Consider the following 17,043-nt stretch of genomic DNA (forward strand, 5'->3'; position numbering starts at 1 on the left):
CACTGCTTGGGGTTGACCTCACCTTCAATGTCTACAACCTAAACTTCCAGAAAAGCAAGGCACCTAAAATACAGTTAAGATAGAATGTTTCTGAGAACACACAGATTTGGTTGTTGTGGTGGTTTGAATGAGAATGGCCCCATAGGCTCATATACTTGAATGTGTAGTCCTCCATGTTGAACTGCTTAGAAATGATTAGGAGGTGTGGCCTTGTTAGAAGAGGTATGTCACAGGGGATCAGCTTTGAGGTTTCAAAAGCCTATACCAGACCCAATGTCTCTCTCTGCCTGCTGCCTGAAGATCAAGATGTAAAGCTCTCAGCTACTGCTCTAGCACCAGACCTGTTTCTTCTGCCATGATAACCATGGAATAATCCTCTAAAACTGCAAGGAAACCCCTAATTAAACATTTTCCTTTTGTAAGAGTTGCCTTGGTCACATATCTCTTCACAGAAATAGAACAATGACTAAGACAGAGGTTGGTACGAGGGACTGGATATTGCTGTGACAGTCCTGATCATACTGTTATTTGGAAGCATATAGAAGAATGTTTGGACTCTTGACAAGAAAAGTGATTGAATGCTTCAATCAAGGTTAAATGAGCCATCATGGTAGGATCATGGAAGACAGTAGTGTTGAGAGTGATTTAGACTATGGTGACTTGGCCCAAGAAGGTTCAGAGGAGAGTAATGTTAGAGAAAATTCATGTGGTATTTTGGCAAATAATGTGGCTACTTTTGCCCTTGTCCTAAAATTTTTCCAAAGGCTAAACTGAAAAGTTTTGGACTAACATTGTTAGCAAAGATTTCAAGAAAGCCTAGTATTGACTGTACCTTATGGCTATTAGTGATCTTTTGCATACCTACAATGAAAAAGAACAAGTAAGGCAGAGAGAAATAGAAATGTAGGGTTTGAGGAAAAAGGAGCATCAGAAAACGTGATGTTAGAACCAAGTTCTGTGTTCAAGGAGATTAAAAAAAAAAAAAAGAGGATTGCAACTGTTCCCTGAGACAGAGCCTGCCAGCACCCGACTGGACTAAGAGGTGAGTCTTTATCCTCCTACCCAAACACCCCAGCCCCGAGGCTTTGGCCTAGGGGCTCAACCCTGTGCCTCCACACCACCACCCATTGCAGTCCCAGTTTCAAGCCAGTTGGCAGGCAGACCTCCTGCAGGCAGGTCAGACTACCACTATCCCCCATCAGACCCTGTAATCCACAAGCCCCACCTCCCCCAAATCCCACCCACCCTCCTAGACTGCAAGTGTTCCCTGAGACAGAGCTTGCCAGTGCCAGATTGCACTAAGAACTACTCCCTGAGACAGAACCCACAAGCGCCAATTGGACTAAGAGCTGCTCCCTGAGACAAAGAGTCCATCAGCACCAATTAGACCAAGAGCTCCCACTGGACCAAGAGTATCAATCAGACCAAGAGAGGCTCCCTCAGACACAGACACCGCTTGCACCAAGTGGAGAAAGAGATGGGTAGATGCCAGTGCAAATATACAGTCAACAACATAAAGACCAATATGGCTCCATCAGAACCTACATCAACAGGACCTGAACATCCCAACACAGAAGAAACAGAAGAAATCAACCTTAAAAATGACCTTAAGAAGATGATAGCGATCTTTTGAGAAGATGGAACACTGAATACAGAGATCGTCCTCTTGAGTGATAAAGGTGCAAGGCGATAGCGATCTTTAAAGAGGAAATGAAAAATTCCCTTAGAAGAAAAGTCAAACAAAAAATGGGAAGAAATCAGTAAATCTCTTGAAAGCCAAGAGAAAGCAATTAAACAAGTGAAGAAAACAGTTCAATGTGGTGGTATTGTGTTCCCCAAAATATTGTGTACCCTAATAAACTTATCTGGGGTCAGAGAACAGAATAACCACTAGATATAGAGGCCAGACAATGGTGACACACACTTTTAATCCTATCACTTGGGAGGCAGAGATCCATCCGGATCTCTGTGAGTTTAAAGCCACACTGGAAACAGCCAGGCATGGTGACTCATGCCTTTAATCCCAGGAACTGATGGCAGGAAGCAGAAAGGTATGTAAGGTGAGAGGACAGGACGAGGAGCTAGAGCCTGGTTGAGCTTTTAGGCTTTGAACAGCACGGTTCAGCTGAGATCCATTTGGATGAGGACTCAGAGGCATCCAGTCTGAGGAAACAGGATCAGCTGAGGAATTGGCAAGGTGAGGTGGTTGTGGCTTGTTCTGCTTCTCTGATCTTCCAGCATTCACCACAATAGCTGGCTCCAGGTTTGTTTTATTAATAAGACTCTTTAAGATTCATGCTACAGTTCAAGATTTGAAAACTGAAATCGAGACAATAAAGAAGACACAAACTGAGGGAATGCTGGAAGTGAAAAATCTGAGTAAATGAACAGGAACTACAGATGTAAGCATAACCAACAGAGTGCAAGAGATAGAAGAGCAGGTCTTTGGCCTTGAAGATACAATAGAGGAAATAGAATCATCAGTCAAAGAAAACACTAAAGTCAACAAATGTCCAAGAAATTTGGGACACCATGAAAAGACCAAACCTAAGTATAATAGGGATAGAAGAAGAAGAATACCAACTCAAAGGCACAGAAAATAAATTCAACAAAATCATAGAAGAAAACTTTCCCAACCTAAAGAAGGTTACAGAACACCAAATAGACTGGATCAAAAAAAAAGTCTCCTTGCCACAAAATAATCAAACCGCTAAATATACAGAATAAAGAAAAAATATTAAGAGTTTCAAAGGAAAAAGGCCAAGTTTTATATATATATATATATATATATATATATATATATATATGAATAAGAATAACACCTGACTTCTTAATGGAGTCTCTAAAAGTCAGAAGGTCCTGGGCAGAGGTTATGCAGACACTAAGAGACCATGGATGCCAATCCAGACTATTATACCCAGCAAAACTCTCAATCAACATAGATGGAGTAAACAAAATATTCCATAATAAAACCAAATTTAAACAATATCTTTCCACAAATACAGCCCTAAAGAAAACACTAGAAGGAAAAAATCCAACCTAAGGAAGTTAGATATACCCATGAAAACACAGGAAATAGATAGCTCCACACCAACAAATACCAAAGAAGGGAAACATACAACACTACCACCAAAAAAATAACAGGAATCAACAATCACTGGTCATTAATATCTATTAATATCAATGGTCTCAATTCACCTATAAAAAGACACAGGCTAACAGAATGGATACAAAAACAGGATTCATCCTTCTGTTGCATACAAGAAACACACCTCAACTTCAAAGACAGATACTACCTTAGAATAAAAGGCTGGGAAAAGACTTTTCAATCAAATGCATTTAAGAAGCAAGCTGTTGTAACTATCCTAACATCTAATAAAATAGACTTCAAAATCATTCGAAATCAATCAAAAGAGATTGAGAAGGACATTACATATTTATCACAGGGAAAATCTGACAAGATGAAGTCTCAATTCTGAATATTTATGCCCCAAATACAAAGGCACCTACATTTGTAAAAGAAACATTACTAAAGCTTAAATCGCACATCAAACCCCATACACTAGTAGTGGGAGACCTCAACAACCCACTCTCACCAATGGACAGGTCTGCCAGACAGTAACTTAACAGAGAAATAAGAGAACTAACAGACATTATGACTCAAATGGACTTAATAGGTATCTACAGAATATTCTACCCTAACACAAAAGAATATACCTTCTTTTCAGCACCCCATGAAACCTTCTCTAAAATCGACCACATGCTTGGTCACAAAGCAAATCTCAACAGATACAAAAAAATTGAAATAAGCTCCTGTATCTTATTGGACCACCATGGTTAGATTTAAAGTTAGATTTCAACAACAACAGCAACAAAACAACGACATCATGAAATCTGCAGGCAAATGGATGGAACTAGAAAATATCATACTGAGTGAGGTAACCCAGACTCAGAAGGACAAACATAGTATATTCTCACTCATAAGTGGATACTAGATGTGAGGGAAGGGATGGCCAGACTGCAACCCACAGCTCCAGAGAGGCTAGCTAACAGGGAAAGACCCTAGGAGGGACACATGGATGGCCCAGTAAAGGAGAAGTGGATAAGATCTACATGAGCAGACTGGGAGTGGGGGGTGGGGTGGAGGGTGAGGAATGGGGTATGAGAACATAGGGAAATGGGAGGGTCGAGCTGGAACAGGGACAGAGTGGGAGGGCAGGGAGGGAGATACCATGATAGATGGTATCTCCCTCCATCTATCAGGGAAAGAGGAAGAGGCAGAGTGCTGGGGAGGCTCTCAGGAATCCACAAGGATGACCCCACCTTGGAGTGCTGGCAGCAGTCTAGAGGGTGCCTGGACTGGTCTACTCTGGTGACCAGTCTAGTGAATACCCTAACCGTCATCATAGAGCTTTGTCCAGTGACTGATGGAGGCAGATGCAGAGATCCATGGCCAGGTACCAGGCTGAGCTCCAGGAATCTAATCAATGAGAGAAAGGAGGGATTCTGCAGGGATGCCGAGATCATGATGGGAGGATGTGCAGAGATGACTGGCCATACTGGTGGAAGCCCATGAACTGTGGACTGGTGGCTATGGAGCCCCCATGGGACTAGACTAGGCCCACTGGATATGGAAGGTGGTTGTTTGGCTCGAACTGTTTCGGGGGCACCCAGGCAGGGGGATCAGGATCCATCTCTGGTGCATGGGCATGCTTTTGGGAGCCCAGTGCCTGTGGTATGACACCTTGAGAAGCCTTGGTGCAGTGGGAAGGGGCTTGGACCTGTCTTGGCTCAGTGAGCTGGGTTCTGCTGACTCCTCATAGGAGACCTTGATTTGGGGGGTGTGGGGTGGCTTGGGAGGGAGGGTTGGAGAGTGGGAGGAGGGAGGAGGGGGTATCTGTGGGTGGTATGTAGAATGAGTAGAAAATTTCTTAATAAAGAAAAATGAAAAAAAAAAAGGCTTAAAGAAAAGCCTGTTACAAAATGGAATAAAGGGAGTGGCAGCCTCAGGGCAAAACTGCACTCAGCTGAGCCTGCAATTTAGGAAAGGAAAAAGCCTGAAGGATTTCCGGGCCTAGACAACAACAGAAAGCTTATATAAATGTAATTCAAGAAGGGGTCAGATTCCAGCCCCAACAAGCCCAAGAATTTCGCAACTTTGGCCACTGTGGTTCTGTCTTCAGAAAAGGGTTATAGAATCTTCCTCCATGGCTAAGGAACGCCACTGAGGCCAGGTGTGTAACGGGGGCCTTGCATGGAGGCCTGAAATGGTTATTGTGTAAACCGGTGAAGATGGAACCTGGGTTGTACTAGACCTCAAGATGTTGGAAATGCCAGAACCCTGGGATACCTGCCAAGGAGAGCTACTCACACGCTGTGGAACCAGCCCAAGAGAGCAAAAGGGTTGCCGCCAACAAAGGTGGGAGGAGCCGGAGCTCTGAAGAATACTTTGACATCAGACATGGAGACACAGAATTTTGAGTTTGCCATGTTAGTTTTTGGTCTTGCTTTGTCCCAGTACTTCCTCACTATGCCCGCCTTCCTCCCTTTTGGAATGGTAACATATATTCTGTGCCATTGTAGCTGGAAGTATGTGATCTGCTTTTTTTACTTTGATTTTACAAGAGGTTGGTTGCAGTTAAGAGACTGCTCTGAGTGTCGGAAGAAACTTGGACTTTGAAAAGTGTTGAGACTGTTAAACGCTATGGGGACTTCTGAAGTTGGAGTAAATGCATTTTGCATTATGATATGGCTATAAGCCTATCGTAGCCAGAGAGGGGAATGTGGTGGTTTGAATAAGAATGACCCCCAAAGGCTCATATATTTGAATGCTTAGTTTCCAGTTGGTGAACTGTCTGGGAAGGATTAGGAGGTAGGTGTAGGAATCCACTCTGGGGACTTTCAGGTTTCAAAAGCCTACACCAAGTCCAGTCAGTCTGTCTGTCTCTGTCTCTGTCTCTCTCTGTCTCTGTCTCTCTCTGTCTCTCTCTCTGTCTCTCTCTCTCTGTCTCTCTCTCTCTGTCTCTCTCTCTCTCTGTCTCTCTCTCTCTCTCTCTGTCTCTCTCTCTCTCTCTCTCTCTCTCTCTCTCTCTCTCTCTCTCTCTCTCTCTCTCTCTTTGCTTGCTGCCTACAGATCATGATGCAAAACTCTCAGCTACTGTTCCAGTGCCATGCCTGTCTGCTTCCCACCTTGTCTAACCTTCTAAAACTGTAAGCAAACTTTCAATTAAATGCTTTCTTTTATAAGGTTTGCCCTGGTCATGATGTCTCTTCACACACCAGGACAGTTACTAAGACAAAAGTATACTACCCTGCTTGCTTGTTTTCAACTGGTTTTGTTATTTTTCTTTTGTCAAATCAGTAATGTCATTGCTTTTAGACTAACAAATTCTTTCCTTTGGGGTTTCTATTGGAGTACTGAGTATCAATGCTACAACCCAGACAGTTTACAGGTATCACCAGAAAAGCCTACTCAAAGGTGTTTATTAGCTCACATTTCGAGGAAAGAAATGTTTTCTGTCCAAAAATGTTTTTCCTGATGTTGAATTTTTCTGAAGGAAAGTTAAGACATCTGGATTTGTTATGAAGGAAGAAGGGCAGAAGGCAATCAAGTGAGGTCACAGAGGAAACCAGGAAGTCTAAGGTGAGAGGGGGTCAGTCAAAGCAGTGTTTGGTCTCCCATGTCTCTTTTCCCTTTACTCAGTATTCTTGTTGGACTTCACTCTCGTCCCCAGACCCCCTCTCTTCATCAGATCCCTCCATCGCCTACTTCCTCGCTGTTATTCTTTTGTTGTTGCTGTTGTTCTTTAAGATTTCGTACAACATATTTGGATCATGTTTACCTCTTCTCTTCCATCTCCTCCCATTCCCTACATGCCCAATTTTGTATTCTCTGTAAAAAATGAAGTGTAATTTGTGCTCCCCATATATTCTTGAATGTGTGTCCTTCCATTTGAATATGGTAGACTTACCAGGGGCTGTACTCTTGGAGAAAACTGACTCTCCCTTTTCCAGCAGTTATCAGTTGCCAATAGCTTCTCAGCCAGAAGTGGGACTTCATACTCAGCACCCATCTCCACACTGGTCTGGCTTGAATTTGCACAGGTTTGTGTGTGCTGTCTTAACTGTTGTAAGTTTACATGTTCAGCCATCCTGCTATGTCCAGAAGGCACTGTATCACCCATCTGGCTCTTACACTCTTTTCGGTCCCTCTTCTGCAATGATTCCTAAGCCTTGGGAGGAGGGTGTGTGATGCAGATATCCTACACAGGAATGAGTGTTCTCAGGCCTCTTATTCTTAGCATGTGGTCAACTGTGGCTCTCTTTATTAATCACCATCGACTGCAAAAAGAAGTTTCTCTGATGAAGGTTGAGAAGTACATTAATCTTTGAGTACAATGATAAGTCATTAGAAACTAGTTTAGTACTATATCTATTTAGCAAAATAGTAGTATCAGGTTCTTCCCTATAGCCTATGATCTGGCTTGGAAATGGTGCCAGTTGTGGATTTAATCTTATGGAAGAGGACTTAAGTAAAATCAGAAAGTAGTTGGTTATTCCCATGATGTGTATGTCACTATTGGAACATCGGAAATGTCTTTCAACACCAGTCATTATTGTGGTTTGCAGGGTTCACAGCTAGGTATGACTGATGATTATTTTTCTTCTCTGAATGTATTCACAGTGCCTTCTAACACTACCAAAGCTATCCAATTGGGATGAAGGTACCAGTTTCATTTCTCTATGTTCTATGACTCAAGTATGTGATGTGTCTTCAATAACAGGGTTTTACCATCAAGTTCTAGAAGATAACCAACAGCATTAGCATAGCCTGTTCTATCTGGGGATCTAAGGGATCTTACGCCAACAACTCCAAAAGCAGTAATGCATTCATAGCACCAGATGTTTTATTTGTTGACCTGTGGTGTCTAGAGGGGGCATTGTTACCCCACTACAATGTAACTCCTTTAACTCTTTCTGGGTATTAGATAAGCTTCTACAGTAGTAGGTTTCTACATGACTTTCCTCAAAGATCTTCGATGTTATTTATCCTGCCCTGTATTTCCTCTTTTGCCCACCCTAATCTCTCATTCTAATTTAACTCTTCCTGTTCAATTCTTCTTCTTTAACCCTTTATATTACTGCATTCTATCTCTCCTTCCTTGAAGCGTCCCCCAGCCCCAAGTACTTCTTACTGATTTCCTGGCCTCTGTGGATACTCTAAACAAGACACACATTCAAAGGTAACATCCACAAATGAGACCAGACATGCTGAGTTTGTCTTCCTGGGTTATTTCACTCAGCATGATTGTTTCTGGTTTCATCAGTTTACCTGTAAATTTAATATTTTTTTTGAATTCTACCCTGTCAATCCCTGTGGTTTCAATGATTCAATCCTGACCTATAAGCCACTGGGAAAAAATAATTCTCAGAATATTATATAGAAATAAAATTACAAATGTAAAGTTTTTATTGACAAAATAACATGTGCTAAACATGTTCTTACTCCAATTTCCAGATTCTGTGAAAACATGGCAGACACTTTATAGATCTATCACAGAGATCTATATAAATCTTTATATGTCTAGATTAAGGACCTTAAGATGGGAAGACTACCTTGGATTATCCAAGTGGATCCAAAGTAATCAAAAAGTCAAAGCGGGGGAGATGTCACAATGGGAAAGAGGTTGCAATGATGCACTTTCAAGATGAAGAGAGGCTCCATGAGCCAAATAATAGAAGTATCTCTAGGAGCAGGGAAAGAAAGGACATGGATTTATGGCACAGATGCTCTAGATGGAGCACAGCATTGCTGACGCCATGATTTCAGTCCTGTTCAGTTCACCCCAAGCTTTTATTCTCCAGAACTGTAAAATAATAAATCAGTGTTTTTGTAAGCCACTAACATTTGGGTAATTTATTACAGAGGTAATAAATACAATTTCCAACTTCAGATGCATCTTCCATGTGTGCTATGAAGACTCCAAACAAAACTATTAGTTCCTTGTCCTTTTGTATGAACGTAAGACTTTACTTCCACAAGTGGGCTTTATTTACTGTTCCTTAACTCTGGACTAGTCATATCAATTTTTTAACCGATACAAGAAAATGGTACTGTTCCAACTCTGGACCGGGCAGTTAGGCAGCTTCTGCTTCCTCCTTCCTTAAAATCCTGCTATGTATGTGCAAGCAATATGACTCCTCTAAGACCACTGCCCTATAAAGGAGCCCAGCTGAGCACAGACTAGGTGTCAAAGTCATAAATAATAATGTGCTGGTTTCTACAGCAACTATGTGGTAGTTTGTTATCAAGCAATGGATAACTGCAACAAAAATACTTTCCACTTGCCATGGTTCAATTTCTTCTCTCATTCCTTTACTTATTTGAAGATGATCTTAACCTTTACTTCAAATAATATATTGCCCCTGTAGCTGGAATTTCCAATGAGCCAACAACCAGCTCCCAAAAAAAGACACAGACTTGTTAGTAATTATAAATGCTTGGTCTTAGCTTAGGCTTGCTCCACTAGCTCTTGTAACTTAATTTAACCTGTTTCTGCTCATCTATGGTTTACTTTGGAGCCTTTTAACCTTTATTTCATTCGGTTTATCCTACTTTCCTGTTTCCTCCATGTCTGGCTGGCCCCTGGTATCTCCCAAGTGTCTCTTTTTCTTTCTTCCTCTGAGCCTAAATTCATCCTCCTACTTATTCTCCCTGCCCAGAAGTCCTACCTATACCTCTTCCATTGTTATTGACCATTCAGCTTTTTATTAGACCAATCAAGGGCCTTATGCAGGCAAAGTAAAACAGCAACACCTCTTTACATAATTAAACAAATGGAACACATCTTTACATAGTTAAACAAATATTCTATTCCACAACAGGCCCCCACGTTTTTCTCTTGACAGTGTGAAGACGTCACATGGCAAAGGCAATTGAAAGCTGTGAACAAGAACATTATCCTGAATCACATGTGCATGAATCCTTGGGAGTAAATAAAGGGGAACAGAGAGGTTATAGTGATGCTGTGACAGAAGGTCTCAGCTCATCTTCACTAACTTTGAGTCTGGGAGAAGCTTCAGAACGGGCAAGATTGGCAGTCTCTAGAATCCAAACAAAGCAAAGAAGCAGGTTCTCTTCTACAGCCTCTAGGAAAGAATGCAGCTTGCTGGATTGTTATTTCTGTTCAGGGAAACCTGTGCCAGTCAGATTTATGTTCCACAGAAATGCAAAATATTTGGATTAAGATTCTAGCATGGAATGGCAGTAAAAGAAAACTGACACAGCTGTACCCAGACATGCTGCATTTAATTTTACCCTCTAGGAGAAGGAGGCATAAGAAATGCAATCCAAGGCCAGCCTGGACAATATAGCAAGACCCTTCATTAAAAAAAAACAGAATAAAGATAAATGGGGAGAGAGGGTAGGAAGGGAGGGAGAGGAGAGAAGGAAGAGAAGTAATAGGGAGGGAGAAAAGAGTAAATACAGATTACAAGGTTTAAATCTTGACTATCCTATAGGACTTTGGGAAAGTGACCCTTTATGTTCCTGTTTCATAGTATGCAAAAATAGTAATGAGATCTAAATGACGATTAAATGGGATAAAACCCATAATACTTAAAACAACAACAGATATACAGTAGGTGTTCAGTAAGTGTCTCGACATCATTGCTGGTATCTATCACTTTTGTCTTTGATTTTTATTAGAATATTTTACCTGAAAATCACATATGCTCTTCCCCTTTCAGTTTAAGGAGCACACACAACACACACACACACACACACACACACACACACACACACACACACACACACACACCCCTAGTGCACATGCTGACAATCTGATTCTTCAGTCACCTTCTTAGGATGCTTTGAACAGCTAACTCATCTTGCTTATTTCTAACTTGCTAGAACAAGCTGTGCTAACACAATTTTTAAAGAGAATTTTCTTACTTCTTGATGACTTAATTATAGTGCTCCTGCCTGATGACTTTGCATTTGAAACCAAGACCTTGAAATAAACACAGTCGTTTCAGTTCTTGATGCCACAGAGTGAGTTAATTCTCTGATCAGCTTGTCTTGCAGGCTTTCGAGCACACCATCGCAACAATGGAATGAAAGGAGCCCTACTTGCCAGTGTCTGGGGTCCCTTACAGACTCGGGTAGTCCCTACACTTTTAATTCCTTTTGAAGTATATTGTGCTTGATGTATTGAGTATGCTTACCTACTGTACATAAGATAGACTATCTGGCATTACAGTACATTTATTTAGAGAATAGAAAAATCCTGAAATATTTGATTATTGTAAATAATTTTACTTTTCTAGAAATATGTCAGAAGAAAAAAGTTTTTAATGCATAAAATATGCAGCCCCTTTATTTTTGGTGGCTCGGGCATCCTCCGACTGATCACAGTCGTCTAACTTCATGTCTGTGCAGTGTGGAAAGGAACCACTCTCCTACTAGTCTGAACAATCCTGCCCTCACACTGCTGATGGTTATAATAGGAAGATGCTCTTTTATTTCCTTGACAGGAATGCTCATAGTATCCTGTCAATGAGTACTGTTGAAAGAAGAGCCTTTAACAATGCTCCCTAACTGTGTCAGCTTCAACGGTGGGTAGAAGAGACTGGATTAAGGATACCTGTTTGCCATTCAATCTTTCTTTCTACAAATTCCTGCTTAGTCTTTGCAGTGCCCTAAAAAGTATGATACTTTCTCAAAAGCTAAGCCATATACTGCTTAGGAGTATACGCACAGACTGATTTTTAAATCTCACAAAATACAAAGCAGTGCCACCTCTAGGAGATGTGGGGAGAGGGTTCTAATATGTCCATGCAAGGCCGTCAGCTCCCTGCAGACTTCCTGTCTAACACCATGTTAAATGCTCAAAATGTAAGACCAAAGACCCAGCTCCACCACTCGCTTACCTATGCATGTAACTGAATAGTCTTTCTTTCAAAAAATCTGTGCCCAAATGTTCACATATCAGCTATCTCTCTGGGCCTTTTTGTGTGTCTAATAATTTCAAATATGAAAGCGGTTTGAAAACATAGGTACTTAACTAAAGTTGAATATCAACAAAAGTATTTTTATTTATTACAAGTATGTAAATTTTACAATAAACATTTATAAAGGAATGTATGCCTGTAATTCAACAACAACAAAAAAAAATACAGAAATAGGCTGGTTGGAATAAAGAGGCTAAATGTCTATGCAGACAAGCCTGGGTTCAAGTTTTGGCTCAGCTTGCTATTATGTTTATTTCTTTGGACCTCAATTTATTTCATCTGTAAAGGGGGCCTACACTCATAGCGCCATTGGGCTGTTGTTGAACTACTACATCAGAGTCAAAATAACTCTGCTAACAGGAATAGAAATGGCTATAGGAATTACACACATCTGTTGTGGGTTATTTGATCACACTGCAACACTTCGAGACTGTGTTAATAAAGTGAACCTTGAATCAGGGGCAAAGCCAGTGACTAGTTGAAAAGAATTGGTCATAGAGTATACGGAGGACCCAGGATACAGATAGAGAGGCACAAGAAGGAACAGGGAGGGACTTGGCTTTTGTTTGTTTGTTTTGTTTTGTTTTGGTCTAAGAAGTGTGAAGAGAAGGTCAGTTGGTCACTTCTCCACCACTTCTTTGATCTATCAGGTTTTCACCCCAAAATCTGACTCACGATTGTTCACTGGTAATAGAACAACTTAGAGAAACACAACACACATCTTTCCCATGAAATGGAATACTTTAAAAATGCAAATGCACTATGAGAAATTCATTGTGCTGTCTCACACTTAAGATATTCTATCATGTGGATGCTTTTCCATTATCAAATTATAATTGTAAGGGCTAGAGATAACTTTAATAAGATGGTTAAACCATTCTTAAAAATTATACAATGAAAAGCTATGATATTGTATTATATAATGAGGAAGTTGTGTATGACAGTGGAACAATCTTGAAGGTCAGTTGTTCAGGGGAAAAACAAGATACAAACGTGTTTATTTTTTAAGGAGAGGGGACTCATGAGATTCAGTATTTGTGGATATTCTGTAAGTGTGCATCAACACAATGTCACTTCAATGATGTCTAAGGAGGGACTGGGATGTGAGACCCCTCCCCATTCACACCCTGGACCTCTCACCATGCTGTGTCTACACTAGTACCTCATGCCCTCCCTGGGCACACACCTCTTCATGCAGTCATTTTAAGTCTCTGAATTTATAATTGAAATAAAATAGATGGGAAATCTGCTAGCTTTTTAAACCCGTATTTCCAATTGCCACAAGTAAATAAATTATTTCAGTAGATTCTGGTTCTCAAAACAATGGTTTATTTCAAACCCTAAGGGAATTAAAGGACACTATAAATGAGAGAAGAAGCTGGAAGCACCTGTGTGCCTCCCAACAGGGAACAAGGTGAAACTTCTCCCTGAAGGACCTAAGCCCAGGCACCATTTGATTCCAGCCTCCTCACTCCCCCTGACTGCAGCAGTCACCTTGGAGAAGCAAGAATAAATTCCCTATTGGGTACCAACAGAAAAACATCTCAGGAAAGGTGAAAAGCCAGCAAGGGACGGACTAAAGACGCCATAGTCTGGGATGATGGATAGAGTAATTTGACTTTATTGAACTTCTAACTTTATTCCTTTTTTCTATGTGATTAAAGTGATCATCTTTCACTACCACCTTTCTCCATTCCTCTCTCCTGATACCTCACTTGAATCTCTTCTTCATTAGGGATGGGGTGTAAGAGTGCACACACATCCATGCACATGCGTTCATATGTGTGGTTTCTGGGATGCACACAGTGGGTGGTCAGAGTCTGACACTAGGTATCTTCTTCTGTTACTGTCCACCACATATTTGTTGGCACACGGTCTCTTTACTCACCCAGGACCCCACAATTTAATTTGGCTAGCCTGGCCGGCCATCAAGGTCCAGGGATCTACCTGGCTCCATCTCCCTCCAGTACTGAGATTCCTGGTGGATGCTGCAGAGTCCAGCTTTTATGTGGATACTGGAGATCAATACCCAGTACTCACTGAGCAGCCTCCCTAGACTCTCCTAAGCCATTTCAGAGTTTATTTGGAGGAGTCTTAATATAGTGGAATGGTGCCAGGTGTGATGGCAGAAGCATCTAATCCCAGCATTTCCAGCATTCAGGAGGCAAAGGCAAACATTTCTGTGAGTTGGAGACTGGTCTACATAGTGAGTTCCAGGACAGACACAGTTGCACAGTAAGACCCTGCTGAGTGTGTGTGTGTGTGTGTGTGTGTGTGTGTGTGTGTGTGTGTGTTATCACTGGTTTCCTTTTTCTTTTGACTTTATCCACTTTGACTGTAACTATTGGGGAAAATTATAAAGGCCACTCCACGTAGTTAAAAGGAAGATTTATTTAGTGGATGACTTACAAATGAAGGAATAGATAGGTTGCGGGGGGTCTCGGGAAGGTGTATCACAATCCAGCGGTGTTCTCTGGAGCTCTGCTCAGTCAACCTCCACCGTCCAGGGTCCAGGAATAGAGAGAGTGCTTGCCCATTCTGGTCTCGGGTCTCCAGACGCCTCCCTTGGCCCCTCCTCGTAGGCGTGACAGTTGCCAGAGTCTCAATGGGGGTTGGAACTTCCAGAACTAAGCTGGAATAGCTACCCACTACATGTAATACCATTGCTCATTAAGTTTAATCATGAAAACACAAGGATATAGAGATGCACATGACATGAGCCAATGAAAAAGGAAATGATAACTGAGGACTCGGATGTTACAGTTTGGACAGTGCAGTGTAAGAACAGGAACAATAGGTGGGTTACCAAGAAGATTTACTGTGGCCATGTGCGACCTGGAAAGGCTACATAAAGGAACAAACATTGTTGTATCTTAAAGGATTTGGACAATGAAATGAGCTGAGGATGCCCAGGGTGAAAGAGGCAGGATGAATCAAAGCATGGTGAATGGAAAATGCAAACCACTCTACTCAAAGAGCTGGCTGCCTGGGGCAGTGTTCCCAAAGCTGTGGATGGTGTAACATTAGGAGTATTTGCAAGTGTTATAGCTCTGGAGGGGGAAGTCAGGTTGTACCTGAAGCTGGGTTCAAGCGGGGGATGGTCTCCCTGCAGAATGCAGGAATCCCTCCCCTCTCTGGGAGAGAGCCCTTACAGTTGAGCTCTGCTCCACTCCCCAAGGGAGCTTCCCAGCAGAGGTATCTGTTTCATCTCAGGTTGTTCCCTTGAGTTGTTCCCTCTTCAGCTTCACCCTGCTTAGGGGGAAACGCCTGCAGAAATGCAGCAGTCTACTCAGGCTCCCCTAAGGGAGTTTCCCAGCAGAGATTCTGCTCCACTCTGCTCTGCTCCACTCAAAACTCTTTCGAGAGATTTATTTGGAAAGGAGGAATCAGGAGGATGGCTGCCTCTGCCAGGGTAGAGAATGATAGCTGCCAACTGAACAGGTACAGGGCTTACATACGGGTTCTTAGGGGGCAGAGTTATTCCAGGAAGATTTTCAGGGAGGGAATCAGTCAGATTTTGATCCCCTTGTGCTTGGACAAGCTCAGATTGGCTAGATTTCATGCTCAGGGATTGGTTGGTTTCATGCTCAGTTGACCAGGGGCAGATTTGGCTCTGGTTTAAGGCCAAAGTTTCTTTCACGAGCCCTTTTTAACCTTTTGGCTCTGGTTTTGGGGTCAGAGTGTGTTTCTTTCACTAGATCTGGTTCCAGGGCCAGGGTGGGTTTCTTTCACTGGCTCTGGTTCCAGGGCCAGGGTGGACCTTTGGCTAGACCTTTTACCCTATAGTATTACTTCAGTTAATACAAGGAAAAATATTTTCTATCATATAGTCAGAAACTACACATGTCAGAGAGGCCACACTTAACTCCGATAGGTAATATGGAAAACCATAGAGCAACTCCTGCTTTTGTAGGCCTCATGTGTCACCTGTGGTTCCCAAAGAAGCCCCAACACCCTTGGCACCCGTGTATGTTCAAGAGCCAAGGATATTTTGATGGAGTACAGGAATTAAAATCAAGTTCAGAATTAAAAAACATTCTACTTACTTTCCTGTTAGTGGAGACACCTTACAGCTCCACCCCACTCACCCTGGAGGAAGAAAATATGGGCATGCATAGGACTTCCATCCAGATTGAAGATATGTGATCATGATTAGGCTGACAGGCCGAGCTATATGTAAGGGACTCATGTAGTATCTTAATTAAATGTTAAAGATGAATTATTTCCAAAATCCATATAAATAATACTAGCAAGAGGCCACAGATAAGATAAAAAGCCATGCTGGTTCTATTGGTTGCCTATGGCTGCCATATCAAAATGGCACAGTTGAGTGCCAGTGTGACAGGTCAGTTCCTTCCCAAGGTTATGAGGGGCAGTGTGCTCTACGCTACTCTCCAGATCCTGGTAGACCCAGGTATTCTTTCGCCACTTCCCCACCACCCTGGCATTCTTTCTGCCCCCCACCATCTTCTTTCAATCTGCAACTGTCTCTGTGTCCAGATTACCACTTTTGATAAGGACAGCAGCCATTGGATTAGAGCCCATCCTAATGATCCTATTTTAACTTGGCAGACCCTATTTCTAGATACGATCACATTCTGAAATACAGGGGGATTTAGAAACATGGAGGAAATAAGTTCAGCAATATAAAAGTACTTAAATGACCAGTATCTTCATCACACAGGCCTTAAGAAGCTGTCTCTCCTGGCTTCCACCCTGAAGTACAAAGGTGCCACTTCATTGTTTTGCTGCCTTGAGCATGTCAAGTTCCCTGCTGGAATTAAGGTTTCATATTGATAAATGAGCAGATATGTTAACATGGATAAGTAGTTACAAATTATTTTTATTTTGTGGACTATTATATTTTCAAAGAACAAAAGGAGTTATAACAGAAGGCTTGAAAGTTAATTTTGCCAACTGTGGGCAGGCCCAGCTAATCCGTTGCCAGTCCTCCTTCCTCCTGGGCACACAGCAAAGCTATATTTCCAGCCTCACATGCAGTGAGTTGGCCACATGGTGAGTTTTAGCAGT

This window comes from Peromyscus leucopus, chromosome 15 (genome assembly GCF_004664715.2).
Source record: "Peromyscus leucopus breed LL Stock chromosome 15, UCI_PerLeu_2.1, whole genome shotgun sequence".
Taxonomy (NCBI): domain Eukaryota; kingdom Metazoa; phylum Chordata; class Mammalia; order Rodentia; family Cricetidae; genus Peromyscus; species Peromyscus leucopus.